The sequence below is a fragment of the Triplophysa dalaica genome, chromosome 10, assembly GCF_015846415.1.
Source record: "Triplophysa dalaica isolate WHDGS20190420 chromosome 10, ASM1584641v1, whole genome shotgun sequence".
Taxonomy (NCBI): Eukaryota; Metazoa; Chordata; class Actinopteri; order Cypriniformes; family Nemacheilidae; genus Triplophysa; species Triplophysa dalaica.
The window spans coordinates 18,567,133-18,589,177 of record NC_079551.1 but is presented as its reverse complement, the minus strand read 5'-3'; the positions used below and the strand labels follow the sequence as shown (position 1 = coordinate 18,589,177).

The 22,045-nt window shown below is 39.9% G+C and overlaps 1 protein-coding gene and 1 long non-coding RNA gene across 3 annotated transcripts in view; both read left to right on the top strand.

Annotated features, from left to right (window-relative positions):
- LOC130429885 (V-set domain-containing T-cell activation inhibitor 1-like) overlaps positions 1-22,045 on the top strand; it is a 101,114-nt gene that overhangs the window by 61,725 nt on the left and 17,344 nt on the right. The window lies entirely within an intron of this gene.
- LOC130429890 (uncharacterized) lies at positions 4,575-7,531 on the top strand. Of its 2 annotated transcripts, none has more exons than XR_008907702.1 (4): positions 4,575-4,727; positions 6,113-6,150; positions 6,237-6,557; positions 6,679-7,531. It is a non-coding gene; the product is annotated as an uncharacterized LOC130429890 (long non-coding RNA). The 2 variants fall into 2 exon arrangements; XR_008907701.1 differs by having other exon boundaries at positions 4,575-4,772.

Sequence of the window (22,045 nt, the reverse complement as noted above, 5' to 3'; positions counted from 1 at the left end):
TTGTGATACTAGCCTACATTAGGAAAACAAAATGAAACTACCCGATTGTGTGATTGACAGTTGATCAGGTGACCAAAACCAGTCGAAATATTTACGCCAAAAACCACACCACATTTTTTTAGCTACAGAGAATGGAGTGGACTTGAGCGCTGTTGTATGGTTACGATTTGGTAATCAAGCAAAGAATCTGTGATCAGACTGAAGAAAACAGCACCTCAGTGTACTGAAATCAAATGAAAATGTAGAAAGCAATATTAACATTAACTCATGTTACATCCAAACAATGACTATATGTAGTATGAAGTTAAAAAAGATATAATAGAAATTTAGACCAAAAAAGAGCATATTTTACCAGTGTGCAGCACTTTAGCTCTTCAAGTTGCTTTAGGGATGTGAATCTAGTATGCTTTAAATCTGCATTTTGATGTTCTCGATTGTATTGACATGTAATTCCTACCAGAGTAAAGAATTATGTTAATATTTCTGTTAACATAGCGACACTAATGTAGATCTAATGTTATTATAACATTAAAAGTGCCATGGTTCTGCCCCATCTTGTCTTGGTTTTCTTGATCTAGTGGCAGAATCATGTCAGAACCTCTTCTTTTCTTGTGGAGAGAGTCAATTATTGTCCTTATGGCTTTCTAAACACTCTCTCCGGTCTCGTCTTTATCCCTGCCTCTTCATTTCCTTATTTTTGCTTTTAATGATATCATGTCCTGCACCTGTTCGCCTCTTGATTTGATCCCTTTATAATGCCCCTATGTTCTCCGTCCCGTGCTGGTTCATTGTCATTTGTATGGTGAGTTTCTGTGCTTGGTTAAGTCTAGTCTAGTCTAGTCTAATCTAGTCTAGTCCATGTCTAGTCCATGTCTAGTCTAGTCGTAGTTCATGTCTAGTCTAGTCTCAGTTCAAGTCTAATGTTAACTTTAGTCTTGTTTAAGTGTAGTTAGTCTTAGTCCTGTCTTGTCTTGTCATAGTATTTGTCTAATGTTAACTTTAGTCTTGTTTAAGTGTAGTTAGTCTTAGTTCTGTCATGTCATATTATTATTTCCTTGTTTTGTTATGTTACCCCCTCGTAGGCTCAGAATCGGTGACATTAAAGAGCTTATCAATGGCTACAAAGGCTAAAACTCAAATCAGCACACCTGATATAATGAATAAAGTCATCCATTGTGTCTGATTCTGTTCAGTATGTTTTGATTGCAATATAACTCACTATTGTCTGATTCTGACACTCCGTGAACTCGGTTGAGTTTGTTCTGTAAAAAAACAATGAACACATTTACAGAGTCCAATATTTGTTCTATAACATGACCTAGTGAACATAAATATAATCATCTGATCGGGGAAGGTAAACTTACCAATAACATTTAGTTTGGTGTCGTCGCAAAATTTTGGGAATATGCCTGTGTTCATACAGTAATAATCATCATCACTGGAGGATTTGGTAGATTCAGTAATAACCAATAAACCTCATCAACTTCATCTAGATCACAGTTTATGGTCACACGCTGTCCCAACTCTGTTACTTGATGTGTTAAAGTCTGTACATTTTGATAGCAGGTGAATAGATCTATAAAATACACTGCAGAAATTTGTTGATGTTTGATAATTCCTCATACAACAAAGAGCGGGCCATTTGGCAGAATCCACAGAGAGGAAGTCCACCTCCCCGCATTGTAGTTATATTTTGATCACATGCAACATTATTCTCCTATTCATAAACAAGTGGCTGTTTATGTGATTATTGGCAATCAAATTAATCGAATTAACATGATGAGAAAAACTGTGTAAACTATTGTCTTTCTTGAATCCTGTTATTTCATGAGAATTGTGTCTGTTTTTCACCCCAGTGCACAACACAAAATTTTTATGTAACCGGATCTACCTGCACCGGGTTGGTCTGGTAACATTGGTGCCGTGACCCGGTTATGGGAGTGAGGTTTAGAGGGGTGAGTGAAACGGAGGCCAGCTAGTCAAGTGTTGTGCAGTGTGTAATCCTCACTCCCCGACCTCAAGGAACGCTCTAGAGACAGACACTAGAGACTATGGTCTTAAGCCTCCTCGTTAGTGCGCTCGACTCCCATGCCAGACCGACCCGATTCGAGGCCAGCTGAGAGTGGTGCAGGTAGATCTGGATACATTAACTTAAAGTTCAATGAAAATGTTTATTGGCACTGTTATAATTGAATGCTAAATTTAAATCCAAAATATAGTCGTATGGAGAAAGTGTGATAAATGAACTTCTAACGTGATGAGCGACAGTGGTTTCTATTTTAGAACCGTTTTTAATTATACAAGATCACGGCTAGGGGGGCACGGTGGCTTAGTGGTTAGCACGTTCGCCTCACACCTCCAGGGTTGGGGGTTCGATTCCCGCTTCCGACTTGTGTGTGTGGAGTTTGCATGTTCTCCCCGTGCCTCGGGGGTTTCCTCCGGGTACTCCGGTTTCCTCCCCTGGTCCAAAGACATGCATGGTAGGTTGATTGGCATCTCTGGAAAAATTGTCCGTAGGGTGTGAGTGTATGAGTGAGTGTGTGTGCCCTGCGATGGGATGGCACTCCATCCAGGGTGTATCCTGCCTTGATGCCCGATGACTCCTGAGATAGGCGCAGGCTCCCCGTGACCCGAGGTAGTTCGGATAAGCGGTAGAAAATGGAATGGAATGGAAAAAAGATCACGGCTAACAGCTTCGCCCACACAGAAAGCTCATTCAAATGGAAATTCTGCACCTCATGAATAATAATCATTACATATGAATGAAGAGAGACTGGCTATATAAGTGTAGAAAATCAATATAAAAGGAAGAAAGGAGGCGGGAACCGGCACACATTTAAACATTTTAATCAAATAATAACAGCCGGCGACCCCTCACGGACGACCGCCGGCGAACAAAACAAATCACAAAGCACAAGAACATAAATACAAACGTAAAACATGTTCTGGCCCGGTCCTCTCTCTTTGGCGGTCCGGTTGCTCGTTCTCTTATATGCTCCCAATCTCCTACGTGATTCGAGACCGGTGTGCGCACAGCTTACTCACCGGTCTCGAACCACGGTCTCGCCCCGCCTACTCCACTACAATAAGTTAAGAATCCGAAATGTTAGCAGCATTACAGAAGTCTGTAAGATGTATGTTCACTCTTCGGTACGAGAGGGTGCACAAACAGAGAAAATCCGTTCTGATTGGCTGTGTTTTGTAACTGATTTTCATGCCATGCCCCTTTTTTATTTTCAGTGTGGACGGATAAATCGATTATGGCTGGAATCTTAATGCACCATGTTTTGTAAGGACACTGTGTTATGAGCGTGCATGTTAAGATGTCAGTATTTTTGGATTTTGTCTAAATCTATAATCATCAATCCATGTTATACACTGAATATTGCAGTTAATGTTTCCTGAGAAGCTTAGATGTGTAATTTGGTCTTTAGGCCCTGTTGCAGTAACTGTCTGTAAGTGTCTGACACTTCTCATATCTTCCTGTATTGTATCCAGCTGCAGAACCAGAGAGCAGTTTTTAAGCAGTAGCACTAGAAAAATAGTCTTTAATGTAGAGAACACACTCCAAGACCTTAAAGGCTGTCGAATTGCTGTTCTTCTCACACAGCATGACTGTTTGGTATAACATTTAGTGGCCAGTCTAGGACTGAGAAGAGAAAAATGAGTTTGTCATGCCGTTGAGTTTATGATGCCATTTCGCTGTGTAATAAACCTATTCACTGTTCCATCAATGTTTCATGCCAAATCGCTATATTTCCTTTTACAAACAATTTTTTTTTTAAAGGATGGATTTGTAGCGTTTAAAAAAAAAAATCTTTGAATTAGTAATCAACAATATTGTTGTTTCATTAAACAATCATTGTTTAGCATGTTCAGACTGAGCCAACAGTCAATTTAAAAGGATAAATTGAATATTAATAAAATGTATGGGTCTAGGTAAAAAAATGTAATTTTCATGAAAACTATTCAAATGGATTTATAGCGTTTTGGCAAAGGGCTCTTCATGTCAAAGGAAAGCTCTTACGATACAGAATAAAGATCTCCGGTTGGATTTATAGATATTTTACCACAGATCAAATGCAATTCGAATGAATTACGATGTATGAAGGCCTAAGCTCAGACTCAATTGTCAATAACAATTGTCTGCAGGTTTCTGAGACCCTCAGGCTCAGAGTAATAAACTTTCAAATGCAGACTTTATAAAAATCAGTGTTTTATGAATTACTTCCCCTCCTTACAGCTTCCGTGACTGATGGCAAGGCAGTTTCAGTTGAGTAGCCGCTTTTAAAACTTGATTAGTTAATGTCCAACTTGATATTTCTTAAAAAATGAGTTAGTCTCTACTGGTGCATTTTGCTGAGTTTCTTTAAAATGTTGAAGATATATTAAAGGGTTTAACAAATTCTTTATAATACTAGGACACAACCTGGGCCATTTGCCTGAGTATACACAGCAGTAGAGAAGTTGTTCATGTTACACACAAGATGAGCCATCAAAATAAATGGCATTGGAAACACTGTATCTACATTTTCTCTTCCTTATTTTAAAGGATGTTTTGGAGGTTGCGCATTTCTGTCTTCCACTTTTGTTCAAACAAACATGACAAGAGTACGATTAAAAGTATTTCACCTGGCAGTCAGGACTCCGTTCAACTGAATAAAAACACCTAAAACAGGAGCTATGTGATTTAAAGGGGTAAAAGAGTTAAAATCAAGAGGAGAAAGGTATTTTATCTTCACTATCTAAGAACAAGCAAGTTTTATCAAAAGGTAAACTATCTACTCAAAAGTTTTAAGTATCTACCTAAAAAAGCATAAGTTTGTATACTTGTGTAATGGTATTGGTATGGTCAAACTTTAAAATATTCTTCTAAAAACATTTTGAAGTAATAATAATATAATTATTCTTATTAAGTTGTGAGAAAACAATTGTTAAAATGACTTTTGAAGCTCAAAGTTCTTTTAGTAAAAACAATGGAAAATCTAAATGTGCATTGAATAGATCAAATTGTACATAAATACTTTAAGCATTGGAAATGATCATGTGTAACGCGCATGCGTGTTATGTCATCACGCTCTTTCGCACTCTTATGGTTGATGGTTAAAAAAATAACAAAATTTGATTTAAATCGTCCAGTTGCTTCTTTTGGGTGGTTTTCATTCTAAATTAAACCAACATGGGAAACAGGTATGTACAGTATTGATGTATTTCAATAGAAATTAAACAGGCTTCGAAACGGACAATGCCATGTGGTCATTGTAGCCCTGTCGGGAAAGCTGGAGTTTATTTTTTACAAAATAGGCATAATTTAGTTTTTAGAAATGTGAATGTCAGAGTGAATTCAATACAAATCATTTGTTACACCGCTTTTTAGAAACGATTAATTGGTCTGGAAACTTTAAATGTTTGTTTGGTTATTTCTTGTTAGCATTAGCTACTGTATGCCATGAGAACATGTTTCTGCTCTTAGTTTCTTAGTATATACTGTTATTTGCCGGTAAACACCAACAAAATTTAAATTTTGTTTAAATTTTGTTAACATGAATTAACAATGAATATTTATACATCATTTGTTAATTCTGGTTCATGACAAGTGATGCATGTTTAAAATCAAATCTTGTTCTGAAACAATGAACAACAATATTTGCATTAGTTAATATTCAAGAATTATGTTGCTTGTTGTTCATGTTTGTTACTGCAAGTAATGTTAATGAATGAGTCCTTGTTGTAAAGTGTAACCTTTTGAGTTTGAGTAACTCTTGGTTTTTGAATGGGGTGTTACCAATAAAGCAGTGGTTCACTAATTTGGACATGGATTTGATGGGTGACTTCTAGGTGGGAGCAGAAGGAATAGTCTGACATTCAGAGTAGACACGAGCATCAGTGAAGTCAGACAATGATGTTGGGTGTTGAGGGTTTGGCTCTCGGCTGTGTGAAGGCCACTCTTCTTTTACACCAAATTCATAGATGATTTCTATATAGATCTTACTTTGTGCACATGGAACAAAGTTGGGTTTGGCATTTTACACTAAAATGTTGTGTATTTCTCAAAATGGGGAAATAAAATCACCAGGCTGTTGATGTCCTTTTATGACTTTTGTTTCTACAGATGTTACATCATCTGTGTACTTCTGACTTTTATTGGAGGTGAGCAATTAACAAACACACATTGTACAACTAATGCCACAAATACAATGACAAACTGTGTTTGCACTTATTTGCATGTTTTCTAGTTTCCCAGATGTTAAAAGTTGGGGGTGTCATTGGAGAATATGTGGTCTTGAATTGTTCTTTCACAAACAACAATTCTGAAGAGATTTCGGTTCACTGGAGAGATGGTAATGGCAAGAGTGTGTATGACATTATCAATGGATCTGGAAAAGCTGGTTCAGAGTACCAGGGAAGAGCTACAAGTTTCAGTGAAGAGTATCAGAATGGAAACTACTCCATTAAAATCAAACCCCTTCAAGGATCTGATGCAGGAACATATCAGTGTCTTATCACATGCAACTCAAGACAACATTCTGAAAGTGCAGAGCTTTATTTTTTTAAGGGTGAGTAAAATCTAAACAAAGTACTAGTATTTAAAGAGGACACAAATCTTATTGGTTAGAATTGTGATGTTGCTAATGATTGATAAAATGTTTAATCTTTTTCCATTTGTTGTTTTAACAGAGAAACCAGGAGAAAAGGATCCAATTGAATCAAAAGGGATCTCTTCGGCAAATGAGCTTTATGCTGTTCTGTTTATGTGCTTATTTTTTACTGTTTTATATGCTAAAGTTGCCTAGTAATTTTGCAGTACGGAGACTTTTGTACAAAGACAATACAGTACGATTACTTCAACTACCAAAGATGCGTTTCTCGATAATCTGCCTGAATTGTCTAAAATATCCAGCATGAGTAATAACGTTGACGATTTTGACACTACTATTGAACATTTTAACTCTACTTTCTCGGAAATATTAGACACAGTTGCTCCTCTGCGTTTAAAGAAAATTAAAAATAGCAGCCCAACACCGTGGTATAATGAACACACTCAGACTCTAAAAAAAGCATCCCGTAAAATGGAGCGCAACTTTAAGAAAACGAATTTAGAGGTATTTCGTATAGCATGGAAGGATAGTACTCGAAATTACAGGAATGCAATAAAAACGTCTAGATCCGCCTACTTTTCAACACTAATAGAGGAAAACCATCACAACCCTAGGTTCTTATTTAACACCGTGGCTAAATTAACAAAAAATAAGTCGTCATCGACGTCAGATTCTGATTATCAGCATAACAGTGATGAATTTATGAACTACTTCACAAGTAAAATCCAAGATATAAGAGAAAAAATTATAACAATGCAACCTGTAGTGAAATCCGCTGAACAAACTAACTACAGCACCCCTAAGGAGAAATTGCAATTATTTTCTACAGTAGATCACGATGAACTGTCTAAAATCATTAAATCATCTAAATCATCAACATGCATGCTAGACCCTATACCTACAAAACTACTGAAAGAAATGCTCCCCGAAATTATAGATCCTCTTCTTAGTATTATTAACTCATCTCTGACATTAGGACATGTGCCTAAAGCATTTAAGGTGGCTGTTATAAGGCCTCTTTTAAAAAAAACCAAACTCGACCCCAAAGAACTAGGGAATTACAGGCCTATATCGAATTTACCTTTTATATCTAAAGTTCTGGAAAAAGTAGTTTCAACTCAATTATGCTCCTTCCTCCAAAGGAATGACATTAATGATGAATTCCAGTCTGGATTTCGAGCATGTCACAGTACAGAGACTGCTTTGATCAGAGTTACAAATGATCTGCTTTTAGCGTCTGACCGTGGCTGTATTTCGTTATTGGTGCTGCTAGACCTCAGTGCTGCATTTGACACCATTGACCACAGCATACTTCTACATAGACTCGAAAATTACGTCGGCATTAACGGAATAGCATTGAAATGGTTTAAGTCTTATTTATCCGACCGTTTTCAATTTGTAGCAATAAACAATGAGGTGTCCCGCAAATCACAAGTCCAGTACGGTGTACCACAGGGCTCAGTCTTGGGACCCCTGCTCTTCGCATTATACATGCTACCTCTAGGAGATATAATAAAGCGACACGGAATTAGCTTTCACTGTTATGCTGATGATACTCAACTTTATATTTCCTCGATGCCTCATGAAACCCAGCAGTTTCATCGAATAAAGGATTGCATAGTTGACTTAAAAATGTGGATGAGTAACAATTTTTTACTACTAAACTCGGACAAAACAGAAGTGTTACTTACTGGACCGAAAACTGCTATGCGTAACAACCAAGAATACTGCTTAACGATTGACGGTTGCTCCATAAAATCCTCGTCATCAGCTAAGAATCTTGGCGTTGTATTTGACAGTACTCTCTCATTTGAAAGCCATGTCGCAAACACCTGTAAAATTGCATTTTTCCATCTTAAGAATATATCTAAATTACGTCATATGCTGTCACTGTCAGATGCAGAGAAATTAATTCATGCATTCATGACATCAAGACTAGATTACTGTAATGCACTTCTAGGTGGTTGCCCTGCGGGCCTATTACAAAAACTGCAACTGGTTCAAAACGCGGCAGCTCGAGTTCTTACACGTACAAAAAAGTATGAGCATATAACCCCGGTTCTGTCAACCTTGCACTGGTTACCTATAAAGCATCGCATTAACTTTAAGATCTTGCTTATTACCTATAAAGCCCTACATGGTCTAGCGCCGCAGTATTTGAATGAACTTCTATTGTATTACAGACCACCACGTACATTACGCTCTAAGGGGTCCTGTCAGTTGGTAATACCTAGAATTTCAAAATCAAGTGCAGGTGGTAGATCCTTTTCTTATCTAGCGCCTAAACTTTGGAATATTCTTCCCTGCACGGTCCGGGAGGCAGACACACTCTGTCAGTTTAAATCTAGACTAAAGACTCATCTTTTTAATCTTGCATACACTACACCTCCATAATATTAATCCTCAGAGGATTTAGGCTGCATTATTTAGATCAACCGGAACCAGGAACACATCCAACAACAAATGATGTACTTGTTGCATCAAAGAGTGCAGAACAGTACTCTACTCTCAGCCAGTCTTGTCTCTTTGTTCCAAGGTTACCGCAGGATGCAGTTCATGCCCAGACCTGATGGCAGAGCTGAGAATGGGAAGCGGTGACCTGACAAGTGCTAAGAGGATAGAGCTGGATAAAGGACGCGACAACTTTGTTTTTTTCTACAACATTTCAAATGCTATTAGATTGTTAATGATAATCTTTAATTTTTATATTTTTATTAAGCCTTGTTGTGCAAGCACTGATGAGCTTGTGCAGAGGCAGCAGCTTTTGCCAGAGGGGAACTGGAATCCCCTGGTTGGGCCTGGGTTCCCCTGAGGTTTTTTTTCTCGATGGGAGTTTTGGGTTCCTCACCACCGTTTGCATATTGTTTTGCACTATCTGCCTGGCCGGGGGGGCTGCTTTAGAATTCATACTTGTATTAAATGTGTCTCATGTACAGCTGCTTTGTAACAATGAAAATTGTAAAAAGCGCTATATAAATAAAGTTGAGTTGAGTTGAGTTGAGTAATTTTGCAGTTTTCCTTGCATTTGAAATCCTGAAAAATTGGTCAACATATACTGTTAAGTGCAGCGTTAGACACTATTGATGCAAGATGAAAAGCAATGGGTGGTACTGAAATGACACTGTTATCGTGTTATGTTTACCATAATATAATTGATAGGATTTCTTAAAGGAACAGTCAGTAAAATAAAGTGGCATCTAGCGGTGAGGTTGTAAATTGAAACCAACGGCTCACTCCACCCCACCCTTTCGAAGCACTATGGTGGCTGACTCGAGACAAATATGTCATCACGTTTCTCTTCTTTGCCAAAGGAGATAACGTATATGCAAAATGCACCTTTTAGAGCAGTTTGTCCGTTTAGGGTAACCTTAGAAATATGGCGACGCACACATGGTAAATTCCATGAAAACGAACCCCGGTGTGTTTATATATAAATAGCACATTCTAAGGTGAAAAAAAACATAATGCTTCATTATGTACGGTCTTTATACACCTCTGAAGACATACTTATGATATAGCAGTAAATCATCCTTAATATTACACACTGGTCCTTTAATGTTTATGTCTAAAGTGTTATTTGTGTCGTATTCTGATAACCACAGTTTACTAATTTTTTGCCACTTGTCAAGAGCACGCCAGGATCTCCTACCACTCAGCGATCATAATCACTAAAATTCAAATCATGCACAACTGGAGCTTGTAATCTTACCCAAGCACACCAGTATAAGAGAGCACTTACCACGCTGTCACATTGTCTGGTCTCCAACTTGGGAAAGGACTCTATCATCTGATCGATACTTACCTGAAGGCTGATTCTATGTGTCTCTAAAGTGCCCCGTGTTTCTCCCCCTGTCGTATCAAGATGTGTGTCCTCTCACCTGTCAACAGCTCCTGGGATGGCAGCATGTTCTCCCAGCCCTCCGAGTGTTCGCCAACCTGGTAACGAGAAGCTATCAGTCAATCCATTGTCTCTACATTCCTGCAAGAACTCTAATCAAAGTATACTCAACTGTCAACCTTGTCTGCTGTTCAATAAATACACCTACTGTGGTTTTACTTACCTGATTGTCCTGAGTCTTCTGTTTTAACACTGAGAATATAACTGTAAACTCTCTTATTTTGTGCACGTTTTCAGAACAAACAAAGTAATTTCTAAATGAAGGAAAATTTTCTACGGATTATGAAATTTCGACTTGAGTAAAGACATTTTGTACTGTATTTAATATGAAATGTAAGATCTGCCAAATCTGTATACATTTCTTTGTTCTGATGAACACAGCGAAAGATAATTGAAAGAATGCTTATAACCAAACAGTTCTTTCTTGTATCCTATTGTCTACCATCAATAGGACTCTGTCAATGGATGTGTGTTGTGAAGTGCCTTTAGGTTCCGCAGGATGCAGCACGGCAGCCTGCATCCCAACGCTGATAGGCCAGAGCCAGTGTCTGTTGACAAGATGGCCCCCAGCCCAGAGTCCGTTCACAAGATGGCCACCAATCCAGAGTTCGCTCACATGATGTTCCAGGTTCAAGTCTCTAGTTTGGCAGACACTAGACAGTTGTCTGTGCGGTTGGCTAGTCTGCCCAAGGTCCCACGTCTGGTGGTCCCAGAAGTGTCCTTTCCTGAGGTTCTTCCCTTGGAGTCTGCTCTGTTGGTGGTGGCTGCTGGCCTGCTGTGTGTGCGCTGTTTGTCCGCACCAGGGCTGTTGCCGAATCCACCGAGCTTCCTGTCTCATCCAAAATGGCCGCTACTGATCTCCTTGCCTTCCACCTCCATTCCTGCCTCTGCTCCACAGACCACACCCTGTACCACTTCATGGGCCTGGCCCTCCATCCTGCCCCCTGTTACACCTCTGCTCCACCACTAGTGGCGTATCTACGGACAGTGCAGCCCACATATTAAGCGGGCCCCTGGTGACTGTATTAATATAATATAAATAATACAATATTAGTAGTGCTGGTATAAAGTAGGAGTAAGTAATTGGGATTTACTGCTTGTGTTCCTCAATGGTATAGCGGAAGAGCTTTCACCAAGCCTTTCTAAGGTTCAGGGTTCTAATCCACACTCGAACATTTGGTGTTAATCAGTGATTGTATATCAAGAGCAAGAACACGTTTGTTTGTGTGATTTTTTTTGCTTTAAGCAGAATAAAGCTCTATGAAGACTGCATATTGTGCACGAGTGTGAAGAGAGAACTCAGGGAGCACTCCCCATGATTTAAAAAACAACAAATTCCACACAGACCGACGTTTTTCTTAACGAATGGAGATGTTTCTTTCAAGGTAGGATACGCCCCACCAGTCTATCTTTGAAAAGTATACTTCAGAAAGATTCTTGCAGAGACAGCTAAAAGCAACCTGGTATTTTTTTACAAAAGCACAAGGTTTTGTTTTCACTGTATATAAAAATAAAAGTATACCATTTATAGTTTATAATGATGTCGAGGATTCAATGAGGAACGGTATTATTTAAACACTATTCTTCATTAAATATGTAAGAATTATCATGAGCTTTGATCACAATTAAAAGTAATATATTCTCCACCACCCTTTGTAAGGGAAAAAAATGTCAGCCCAAATTGGGATTATCAATTATACTTATCTGGATCAAATTTTATGATTTGGGGAAATCACTTAGCATTACGAGCAGGTAGCAAGAATCTCCATGTTTAGGGACTCCGCATTATGAGCATTCACTACAAACAATGTCACATGTGAAATAAAACAGGACTTTATTACCTAGACTAGACACATACTAATCTAACATACACACATATACAGTCAAGCATTGGAAGAAGGTTGAAGTTGAAGCAGAGAGTAGAAAAAAGCATGGATTTGTGGCAGTATTTCATCAATAGCCTTAACCAAACATCAGTTTCTTACTTGAAAAGCACCTTTGTTAAAAGGATTAATGATGCTCTATGAATCCATTAATAAGACACTTGCACGTCTTGCCAATCAAAAGGAAGAAAGTGTCCTGATGCAGTTTGTTGAGGCTCCAGTTGATCTTGGCTGGAAGTGATCAGAGAGAACCAGTTTTTTGCAGAGGATCTGTATCTGGACAGACAAGGCCGCAGCCTGGCACAAACTTATGGGTCAAAGGTGAATTCTCCTTCTAGTCCATCCTTTAGAGATGCAAAACGCAAGAAGAGTGAGTGGAGAGAAAGAACAAACCCCCTGTATAATAATGTACAATATTATATAGGATGTGAGATTATATTAGTTGATATTGACTGTAAATTGCATGCAGCTATCTCTATGACAATTATGATTTTGTTGATTAAAACTTTAAATGAATGAAATGAAAAGACTGCAGTACCTAGCCACAGGGAATCTCAGCAGGACATATAACATCAATAAAGCTTAGGAATTCTCTCATCATTTACTCATCATTTTACCCTCATTGAGTTTCAAATCTGTATGACTTCTGCAAAACTCAAATGTTGATCATTTGAAGAACGTCTATTTTAAGAACACAAAACCACTAAGACATTTCTTAGAATATCTTCTTTTGAGGTTAGATTAACGTTTGCATCTTAAGATATGTAAGTAAAATATAAAAGTATATTATTTTAAACAAAGGTTTCCATAGGAGAATTGTGTTCTCACAATTCTTGCAATATATATCATAATTTTCATAGCATTATGCTATAATGTGACTTGAGTCTTTGCATTTATACATGTTAGCCAGCAGATGTCCTCCACGTGCCGTTTTTCAGCTTAATCAACAGTCGTTCGACAACAGAAAGAGCAGAGCTACCCTTTCAGTAAAAGCAATGACATGAAAATGAGAGGGACAAGGAATAAAATAACAAGTTTCCTTTGTGTGACTCATAAAAAGTCTCAGTGAGACAATGACACACGCTTATGTGATTCTAAAAGTGCCATAATAACCTACGCCTAGTGAACGGGAAACTCCATCATAATGAGAACACAAATACAATTCTGCATTGCATGCGGATCAAGATTAAACCACAGGTCTTGTCACAAATGCCACCCGTGGCCTTTCGTCAGATTACCACCATAGGTCGCCCTTTTATTATATTGACTCTTACAGCACACAGACTGTTACACATCACCCAGGACTACATTTCCCATGCTCCATTGCACTATCACAAGCACACCTGAAACCAATCACACACAGCTGCTACCAATCACACCCACTATTAGAATCAGACTCAAAAAACCATTCAGGGCAGGGTATTGTTTAAGCGTTTATGCTGTTAATTGTAGCAGCTTTACGGAGCGAGTTCCCTGTCGTTGTTGAAGTATTTTGTTCTAGTTTCCACAGTGTAGTCAAAGTCTTGACTGTTTCCTCGTGTTCTGATCTTCTGCCTATGTATTGAATTACCCCTCTTGTCAAGCCCTTTGGATTATGTTCGCCTTTGATCAACCCCCACCTGTTTTTAGATTACTCTTGTGTCCCGTCTGAAAAATACCTGTTTGCTGGTGTACGACCTTGCCTTTGTTTTGATCATGTCTCTGAATAAAGCTATGCGTATGGATCCGCACATCTCACGCTTCTGTCATTCCGTTACAGGTCTAGTCAAAGGTGAGAGTCTATTAGTTAGTGGTTACAGAATGACCATTGGACCATATTTCTGGGTCCGGGAGAAGCAGCTTGTTGCAGGTTTTTATTCGTCTTGTACATTCCTTATTCTTTGCTTTGATTGTGTTTTTTAATCCCTACTGTCATTACAACTCGTTAACAGAGGTGGGGGACTCGAGTCACATGACTTGACTCGAGTCTGACTCGAGTCGCAATTTTCAGGACTTGCGACTTGCTTGATTGAAGAAAATGACTTGACTTGACTTTGACTTGAGAGCAAGTGACTTGAGACTTGACTTGACTTTAAATTGAAGACTCGACAATGACTTGAACTTTGTAAAGTAATGAAATTAGCTAAAATAATTATTGTGTCCCTTTAACGCTGCTCAACTCAAACCACGTCAAACAAGGTGACGGCCAATTACTGTAGAGCAGTTACGATAGACAGGCGGTTTGAAACAGTTGTGGCCGTTACAATGGCAGACAACAGTCGAGCTCCACAGATAGTCACGTTTGGCTACAAGGACTTTGAACTGGACCGTGAAAATAAACAAAAGATTTGCCAGATGCAGAGTATGCAACGCAAGGATTTCTGACACGACAACCACAACGTCGTATTTCATTACTAGTACCACAACTAAAGATAAGAAAGTAATTTCTTTATAGTCAGTGTAATAAAACGATTACTAATTTAATGAATTAATCGTTTCTGTTTGTCATAATTTTGCTTTGGTTGTTTTTTATTATTATAAATGTGATAATCGATCATCACTGATAGGCGTCTCATCTCATAAGTAGATGCATTGGGGAATCTGGCTATAACGGCGTAGTCCGGATTTTTCTGTTCTTAAAACATTATAATCATCTTAAAATAAAGAAGGGCTTCTCTGTATTACATGTAGGCTAATGTCTATATTAAATGTGCGCATGCTCAAATGTTTGTGTGGACTGCGTGTGGAAGCTGAATAGCAGCTCGCTTATATACTGAGTGACCGGCTTACGTGGACGCGCCGGTGAGATCACTTGCACTTAAAAATCTCTTTAAAACCTTTTCGGTCATACTGACGAGAATAATTTCATAGTTCGAATCTGTTAATTGTTTGCATTTTTTTATACTCACAATAACAACAAAACGTTTTGTGCTGTAAAATAATGAAACCAGGTCAAATAGAAAACAAATATTCCCAGATTATATATTACGTATGAAACGTGCATATTGCGCGTCCACTGGAGAGGTGATGATTAAGCATCATAACTTCATCACTGGGCTATATTAACATACATTTAATTTATATTCTACCGAAATGAAAAAGATCCGTTCATTTTAATAAACAAGATTCAATATCGAAGTCAATAAAATGATACGGGATTCCCATAACTACATGTAAATTCCCTATAGGCCTGCTGTGCACTTTAATGGACAGCACAAGTATTACAGCATCATGTACTTAAAACATGCAATTGTCAAGTTTTCAATCACAATTCTTAGTTTATAAGCTTCATAGCCTGTATAAATGCATTCTGTCAGATACAAGTATTTCCATTTCTGTGTAGACGTTTCAATTAAATTGAATTAGATTGTATTATACATTTCAGACTGGATTTCTTTTGTGTAAGCAACACTTTTATTTTCAGATATTAATGTTGCACAGATATGCATATAATTCATATATAGCAATGTGAATAAGATACATAATGTATGTATATAAGTTCATATTTTCTGTGCAAAAATAAACATGTATCTAAAAAATTAACCTCTGTTTATTTTAGTACTGCGACTTGACTTGACTTGACTTGATACTTATCAGGACTCGACTTGACTTGCTCAGGGTGAACCCATGACTTGACTTGCTTGATTTGTCTAAACTGTGACTCGAGACAAGACTTGAGACTTGCTTGGACTTGATCATATGTGACTTGTCCCCATCTCTGCTCGTTAATAACCGGTATCACGTTGAAGGCCACACAAATGCTAGGCTAAATATAAATAAATATGAATGCTAATAAAGTATCCACAACTACCTTAGTTACATTTTCCATGGGTTTATGGAACTGCCAATCTGCTGTAAACAAAGCATATTTCATCACAGCTATTGCTAGAAATTTGGGTCTTTCGCTTTTTGAACGGACTGAAACCTGGATCAAGCCAGAGCTCACTGCCACACCGACTGCTCTCTCAAATAACTACACTTTCTCCCACAGCCCACGCATATCAGGGAGGGTTGGAGGAACCAGTCTACTTATCCCTAATGACTGGATATTCAAATAGCTGACACCCTCATGTGACAAAATCTCCTTCGAAACACATCCTGTTACTGTAATCCAGCCTATTAAAACTCATGTTGTCAGTTATCTATCGTCCCCCGGGTCAGCTTGGACATTTCTTGTAAGAGTTGGATACGCTTCTGTCATTCTTCCTCGAGGATGGTACTTGGAGACTTCAAAATCCACCTTGAAAAACCAGAGGCTGCCGACTTCCACAACCTGACTGTGTCGTTTGACCTCAAGAGAGTTCCCACTTCAGCAACCCATAAATCTGTTAATCTAGATCTTATTAACAGATGATACTGCTACACTCACCCCGCTACACATGTTGGATCATTTCCTCATCACTCTTGATCTCAAACTAACTTCTCCAGAAACCACACATGCTTCCCCACTGGTTACTTTCCGCTGCAACCTATGAACACTCTCTCCCTCCTGCTTATCCTCTGCGGTCTCTGCCAAGCTCCCTCCCTCTGAACAACTCTCTCTCTTGATTACTTACAGCACCACCGACACTCTTTGCTCCACACTAACCTCCTGCTTAGATAGCTTATGCCCTCTTACATCTAGGCCATCTAGTGCATCCCCTTCTGCCCCCTGGTTATCTGATGTTCGCCGTGAGCACCACGTTTAGGTCTGATGAGAGAAAGTGGCGCAAATCTAAAGAACCTACTGACCTCTGTCTCTCCTCTCTTCTTCCTCTGCTGTTGTCTCCTTCCATGGTAGAAGCAACAACTCACCTGACTCTTGTACATTCTTCAAATTCTTCTCTGCTCTTCTTTGCCCGCCTGCCCCCTCACCTCCATCAGACTTCACAGCTGATGATTTTGCATCTTTCTTCGTAAAGAAACGGCCACCATCAGCAGTCAGATCTCAGCCCCATTGCTTCTTGATCACTCCCAAACCCCCGACACATGCTCGCTCCTCTCTTTCTCTCTCCTATCTGAAGACGATGTTTCAAAGGCCCTGTCTTCTAACCACCAAACTACCTGCCGCAAGATCCCATCCCATCCCCACTCATCTCCTCCAGGCCACCTCTCCATCTGTTGTCCCCGCTCTGACCCACAATATCAACCCTCTCTCACCAATGGTACATTTCCCACAGTCTTCAAAGAGGCCCATATTACTCATAATTCTGCACTGTTAACTACAGACCGGTATCTCTCCTCCCCTTCATTGCGTAAACTCTTGAACGTGTTGTATGTAACCAGCTGTTTCCAATGCAGAACAACATACTGGACAGCATCCAGTCTGGTTAAAAGGTGTCATATGGCGTGAATACGTGTTTTTCTGTGTCTTTGGTGTGTTATAAGTTGCCCATGTATGTTTTAGACACATAAAATTAAAAGGTCGGAACCACAGATGCATTCTATCTAAAAGCGAATGCTAACCCAGACCTGCCTGAACCACCTCGAGTAACCAAACCCCGGCGAATGTACGTCATTTCGTAACAAGACTTCACTAAGCCCAAATCACGTACCAACCGCCCAAATCTAAACGAATGAGGAAATCTCAATATATCGTCACCGCCGCAGCCATGTCAGGGAGACGCTGTGTGTTAGTTTGTGAAAAGACTCTTTGTTTGCCCTGCCAAAAGATGAAACAACTAAAAACGAATGGCTACATTTTATTAACAACACTGTTCCAGAAATGTACAATCCGAATGGTCAAGTTTGTGCAGCGCATTTCACTGACGATTGCTTCACTAACCTGGAACAGAGATTAAGATTGGTCAAGCGTGAAAGCTTTGGTTAAATAGTGGGGCCATTTCAAGCATTAAAACTTTGCTGACGCTTTATATTCGCAGCCTGTAAGTATATTTTCATTGTAAAAGACTTTAAGTCGTGTGTTTATGACGTGCAAATGCAGACAGGCACGCAACGTGAAAAGAGACAACATACGTCCTAATAATCAGTAATAATAATTTTTTATTTTGGGTTTATTATCTATGTTGAATTTGTTACGAAATTGATTGACCAAGAAGGGCAAAAACGCTCTTTTTATAATAAAAAAAATCCTCTGTGTAGTTTGGTAGGCGTAATGAGAGCAGTTTTATTTCATTAACTGTATGCTTTTTGTTGTCCTTATGTTGTCCAATTGCTTCCATTGTTTAACTCATTTGTAAGTCGCTTTGGGTAAAAGCGTCTGCTAAATGACTTACAGTCTAAAAAGTCTAACAACACTGTAACAATCCTGCATTTTTTTGTAACAAAATACATGCCTGTCATGATTCCGCTATCATGTCATGTTTATTCTTGTTCTTGGAGCGGTTTCGTCTCATTAGCTTTCCCTTAGTGTTTGATCTCTGTCACCTGGTCCTCATTAATTTTCCTTTGTCTGTCTCCCCTTTAAATACTCCTCATGTTTCATTGTGCATTCCTGTGCTCGTTCATTGTGCTTGTATCTGTAAGCTGTCTGTATGTGAACGTTATAGTGAAAGTTTCTGTCAATGTATGCTGTTGCTGTCTGCCAAGTTCCTGTTGGCCCATGTCTTGTAAGTGTAGTTTAGTCTTTGCATTAAGTGTTTTGTTTTCTAGATTACTTAGTCCGTGTCCTTGTTTTAGTAATTAGTTTATCTTGTCTTGTTTTCCCCCTCGTGGGTTTTGTTTTGCCTGTTTGTAGAGTCTGTTTATATTAAAGTCTTTATATTTAAAGTCTGCCTGCTATTGGGTTCTCTCCTGTCCAACTCATGACACATACCGACATGATTTTGTCATGGTCCTGCCTCTTCTTGTCATGTTTTTCGAGTCTTGTGGCAGGATCATGACATACCCATGTGTTTTATGTGGAGAACGGGCATGGCATTGTTTTGGTTTTGTAATGCCATGCACTCTCTCCGGTGTGGTGTCTTTTAGCTCCGCCCCCTTGCATCTCCGTCAGCTCCCCAATAGTGTTTCATCCCTCTCACCTGTCCCATTCTCTTCTTGCCAGTTCCCATTAGTGTAGTCTTGTCACCTGCCCGTCTCAGTCCCCCTGCAATCTCCCCTCATTAGTGTTTTTCTATTTAGTGTCTCCTTACCCCTTGCCACATGTTGGTTCATTCCTTCCCGTATCCTTTCCATGTTTTTTCCTGCCAGTGTGTCTATCCTTTGTAGATTACCTTTTGGATTGCCCTGTTCCCTTCGTGTGTTGGACCTTTTATTTACAGTTACCTTGGACCTTGTTATATTTCCCCTCGAGGACGTTTTTAGTTTTGATTCTTGTTTGGTGTGTGGTGTTTTCCCCCATTGTGGGTTTTTGTTTTTGTTTAATAAAGTCTTATCCTGTGTCTGCCTGCATTTGGGTTCTGTACACTAATTGTGACAGATTTGGTTTGACAATACTTATTTTTGAACACTTGAAGACAAATCAGTTTAGTTTAACTAAAAAAAAACTATAATTAAAAATAAACAAATGATCCATGTAAAGTGTCCCAGCCGTCGGCTGGGATGCCGGCTGAGTCGTCGGCTGGAATGCCGGACTGGACCCCGTTTGGAACAGCGGACTGGACCCCGGCTGGAACGCCGGACTGGACCCCGGTTGGAATTTTTTATGGCCCCCTCCACATTGGCATACCTTGTCTCAGCCGGCATGAGTTTCCAACTTATGTATACCACAGGATGCTCTTCTCCATCCTTGGTTTGGGATAGTACCACTACCAAATCATCGCCGGACGCATCGGTTTGGAGGTTGTTTGCAGTTGAGGTCCAGTGCGACGAGGCACCGGCGACGAGGAGAGGGCTTCCTTGAGGGCCTGGAATGCTGCTTCAGTCTGCGTGGTCCAGTTTACTCTTTCTGGCAGCTCCTTTTTGGTCAGTTCGGTCAGGGGGCTGGCTATGGAAGAGAAATTGCGGATATAGTCATAGAAAAACATGTACCTGGGTCTTGTTGAGGGGCCTCGGGGCGTCCCTGATGGCCTCTACCTTTATTGGTATGGGCTGGATGAGGCCTCTACCAACCTGGTTACCCAGGTACTGTGCTTCCGTCAGTCCCAGATGGCATTTTTTCGAGTTTGCTGTCAAACCAGCTCCCTGAGCACTCTCCGTAACCTATCCAGATGTTCCTCCCATTTCCTCGAGTGAATGACTAGGTTGTCTTTATAGGCGGCAGCGTAATCCTGTTTGGGCCGCAGGAGGACGTCCATCATGCTGTGTAATGTCGCTGCCACGCCGTGTAGACCGAAGAGAAGGACCGTAGACTGCCAGTGACCTGATGGCGATACTAAAGGCGGTCTTCTCTCTGGACGCTGGGCTCAGGGGTACCTGCCAATACCCTTTCGTGAGATCCTGCTTTGAAATGTAGCACGCCTTTCCCAGCCTCTCCAGTAGTTCATTCACTCGTTGCATCCGATACATGTCGAAGCTGGAGACGTCATTCAGCTTCCGAAAGTCATTGCAGAAGCGGAAAGTGCCGTCAGGTTTTGTAACCATCACGATTGGTCTTGACCATGGGCTACGGCAGGGCTTGATGACTCTCATATCCTGCACCCGGGAGATCTCTGCAGACTTTGGCAGCGGAGCTACCAGATCCATCCCAATCCCCTCGAAAGGGCACCTCAATGATGGGTAACGGTATTAGTGGGCTGGGGGCAGGACATTGGGGTGACGTACGCTGGCATTTCAGACAACTCTGACAGTAGCCCTTGATGTCCACTTCATTCCCCGGCCAGTGTAACCCGTCTCGTAAGCGCTGCATGGTGTTAGCTGCTCCCAAATGACCAGCCATGGGGTGGGCATGCGCTAACTCCAATATTTGAGCCGTCTCTAATCCTGTTGCTTTCTTTCTTCTCTTAAAGATACGAGCTCCTGACAACCGGCAGAAACACCAGACACGGATGAAGAAAACTCACTACAAGCAGAGAGTACCCGGAAGCACATGCCCAAGCTGGATTCCCCCGCGTGACACATACTTTCTGGTTGTTTGCTTCATAAGATTGTCCGTTTAAATAAACCACCCTCCGGGGCTTACACCCTTACACCAGAAAGTGACTTTGTTTCGTGTCTTGCTCGCCACACAATGCATTCCTATGCATGTATTTGCTCTTGCAACTCTTCTGTGTAAATAGCGAATCCGCCATGGCGCTATTTAATGCTCTGTGGGGCATTCAGACTTTATTGGTGAGTTAATTTTCTTCTGTTAGTGATAAGGTAAATGAGGAAGTAAGGGCATCCAAATCTGCCTTTTCATTACTCAGGTTTGAACTTCCAGCTGAATTGTCTAGAGAAGAACTTGATTTGTTGATTTGTTGGCCTCAGGTTCGTTATTTAAAGAGGAGCAGGACCGTATTGCACCTTGGGAGGAGACTTCATCAGTGAGTCCGTTTGTTCCCTAAAAATTCCCACAATGCATTTAATAACCAGTGAGCATCCATTCTCCCTATGTTCCCTTACCGGAAATCACGTGGCAATTTTTGAAGTCGTTAAAACGAAAAGTAAACTCAATAAACTTCACAAAACTCAACATAACTTTAGAAAAGATAAACGGTTATTTAATTTTATTTATAAACACTGAAGGGCATGGAATGTAAGTAAAAAACAAAAGAAAGATGTAAGATACTGGTTTATATTACCATAGTTGTACTGTGAAAACTGTAGTGTACTTAAGTATTGTTTCAAGTGGGCTATAATATTTTACTTTCGTGTAATTAAAAATG